The sequence below is a fragment of the Hyaena hyaena genome, unplaced genomic scaffold, assembly GCF_003009895.1.
Source record: "Hyaena hyaena isolate Hyena2069 unplaced genomic scaffold, ASM300989v1 scaffold_975, whole genome shotgun sequence".
NCBI lineage: Eukaryota > Metazoa > Chordata > Mammalia > Carnivora > Hyaenidae > Hyaena > Hyaena hyaena.
The window spans coordinates 630,306-633,906 of record NW_024081609.1 but is presented as its reverse complement, the minus strand read 5'-3'; positions in this window follow the sequence as shown (position 1 = coordinate 633,906).

Below are 3,601 nucleotides of genomic sequence, written 5' to 3'. Positions count from 1 at the left end.
ATTGGCTTTCCATGAAAGTCAGATTTATTGGCTTCCTGTTGAAATGAATACTGTTAAAGAGGAAGATTTTATTGCAATGATTCTGGTTTGAGCCATTTACCTTTCAGAAAGGCACAAATCAACATTGTTTGGGTCTAATGGTTATTGATTTGGAAATAATTCTAACAAGTATAGTCTTTTAAGGTCAAGCAAAGGTTTTGCCAACTTAGCTGTTGTGTAACATTACACAGTGCCTAAGTCTCTTTTCATAGGATCCATTTTCTTTTATTTGGCTTACAGTTTATATTTTTAGGACAATGAGTGAAATTTTAGCCTTTTTATATTGCCTTGTTAAGTATGTGGAGGGTGACTTATAATAGAAAGAATTTATGTTATTTGCAAGTTAAAAATCCAAATTTCTTTGAAATAACTTATTTGGCATTCACTTTCTTTGTCTATCACACTCTACGTTTTCTCCATTGTTCAAATAAATTAGTTGCTGGAGATTGATTGCAGATGTGAAAGAATTGTTTTTTTTTGTTGTTGTTTGTTTGTTTTTTTGTTTTTGTTTTTGTTTTTTTGTATTTAGGAGTTTGGCCTTGCTTATTTTGAGATAGTATCTATGTATTTGCCAACAGCTCTCGGTTAAGTTTTTAAGTGATTGGTATTACCCTGAAATTGTTACATTGTCTCTGTCTACAAGCATAGATCTCCTTTCAACTCATTAGGAATTGTTTCCATCTAATTTTGTATTATTTTCCATGTGTGTAAATTGCTCTACAGGACATTTAATTCACAGATTTCATACTTGTTTTTGGTCCTTCGAACTGTCACCTTGGTTTTTAGTATTTTAAACATCTTTTTTCTTTTTCTTTCTGTTCTAGCATGCCTTCCTTGATATTTTCTTCCTTTCTTGCTACAGCTATTCAAAGTGTCAGCTCTCTCTGTGTTTGCTTCTCATCTGATTTTTATTATTTCAGTTCTAGGTTTTTTGATGTCCTCCTGTATCCCATCCACTTTTCCTGTAATGGTATCTGTTTCCTCTCTCTGACTTCTCACCTCCAGATGTGCTCTTTTAAAGGCAACATCATCTTGGAGGCTTCTTTCCGTATTATTGGCACAGTACTGACATTTCCTTCTGATGTTGGAAAGGGACATCTTTTCAACAGATGACTTCCTATAGCTAATATCCCAGAAACTACTAGACTTAGTTTAACTGTGAAATTTTAATTAATTAAAAAATAATCTATGGATTTGTTTTTTAATTTATTATGAGAGAGAAAACAGTGTTAGGGCAGAGAGAGGAAGGCAAGAGAATCTCAAGCAGGATGAGTCTGATGCAGGGCTCAATCTGATGAACCATGAGATCATGAGCTGAGCCAAAACCAAGAGGCAGGCACTTAACCGACTGAGCCACTCAGGCACCCCTATCTGTGGCATGTTTTAGAGCTCCTCTACTGTAACATGACTTAATCTTTAACCTCTAAGAAGACTCAGTGCTTACAGATACTTCTACTATAATTGCTGTCGCCATTTTCCTTTCTCATATGTACAACAGGAAGGTGATCTGCTGGGCAGCATGTCTAGACCAAAGTCTCTATCAGGAATTCCTTAGTGGTGGAATTCCTTAGTTGGGCTGCTTCACTCAGCCATTGTAGGGTACCTCCACAACCTGAAGAAAAAGAATGTATGAGTATGTAAAACCCCTGTAATAAATACAGGGTTGGCCCTTGAACAATACAGCTTTGAGCTGCGTGGGCCCACTTATACATGCATTTTTCTTGGATTTTATAAATACATCAGAGTTCTGTAAATGTATTTTCTCTTGGGATTTTCATAACACTTTTTTTTCCTCTAGTGTACTTCACTGTAAAAATGTGGTATGTAATACATACAGCATACAAAATATGTATTAATTGACTCTATGTTATTGGTAAGGCTTTTGGTCACAACAGACTATTTAGTAGTTACATTTTTGGGAAGTCAAAGGCTTTACATGGATATGGGGGTTTGGTTCCCTTAATTTCCATGGTGTACAAGGGTCAACTATGTTTCTTTTTTTTAATTGAAGTATAGTGGTTTCAAATATGAAACATAAGGATTCAACATTTGTATACATTGCAGAATGATTTCAATAAATCTAGTTAACATCCATTTCTATTCATTGCTTCAAAATTTTTTATCTTTTTTTTCTTGTGATAGGAAGTTTTAAGATCTACCCTGTTAGAAACTGTCAAATATGCAATAGAATACTATTAACTGTAGTCAACATACTGTACATTATATGGCTATGATTTTTTATTTTAACATTTTTAATGTTTATTTACTTTTGAGAGACAGAGAGAGAGAGAGAGAGAGCACACAGTAGTGGGGGAGGGGCAGAAAGAAAGGGAGACACAGATCAGAAGCAGACTCCAGGGTCTGAGCTGTCAGCACAGAGCCCAACATGGAGCTCAAATCCACCAACCATGAGATCTTGACCTGAGCTGAAGTAGGACACTGAATCAACTGAAACACCCAGGCGTCCCTGACTAATTTATTTTATAACTGGAAATTTGTACCTTTTGATCCCCTGAACCCATTTTGCCCCATTTCCCCTCTGCACAACCACCAATGTGTTCTCTGTATCTATGAGCTTCTTTTGTTCATTGAGCTTGTTTTGTTCATTTGTTTTGACCTGCTAGATTCCACATATAAGTGAGATGATATGGTATTTGTCGTTCTCTGTCCGAATTATTTTACTCTGTCCTTAAGTTCCATCCATGCTGGTGCAAATGGCAAGATTTTATTTTATTTATTTATTTATTTTTATTGCTGAATACCATACCACGACCATACTTAGGACAGAGGGGTAAAAGACAGTCTCTTTGACAAATGGTGCTGGGAAAACTAGATAGCCACATTAAAAAAAAAAAAAAGAGCCACACCATACACAAAAACGAAGTCTAAATTATTAAGGAGTTGATTATAACACCTGTAGTAATTGAATAATATTAATTTCCTTACTTTCCCTGACTGTATTGCTTTCATACAAATACTCTGCTTTCCATTTTAAAATGCCCCTCTACCAACATCAGAATTATTTGTTGTTTTCTGTTTTTGTTTTTTGTTTTTTTTAGTTTTGGGGGACTGGAATGTATCTGAATGATTATGAAAAGACTGGGAAGGGGCAATGCTTAACAGTTTTGAGGGACTATAAGGCAGTAACTACTAATATATGTTATGCTGGCTTTAATCCTGTGGCTGTGTAACAACACACATTCAGAAAAGAGTGAAGTAAAATTTAGAATAGAATGGAAGAGCAGCAAAATTTAGAATAAAGGTTAAGACTCAAGAATCTATATACACACAAGTTCTTTCATGGAAAAAAGCAGAAGAACTATATTTTAAAGTCTGTAATAAGCTGGAACAAATCCAAAAATAGATTGCACATATACCTACTTAAAAAAAGCAACCCTATGTATTTATGGAACTCTCACCAACTAAGAAATTGAATGTAATTTAATATTCAGGATGCAAAGCCTATAAAAGAACAGATTGGGAGCAACACTGAAACTAGGTTAACATAAATTTACCTCACATTGTTCAAAATTAGGTTTTGGTGATATAAAATTATAAACTC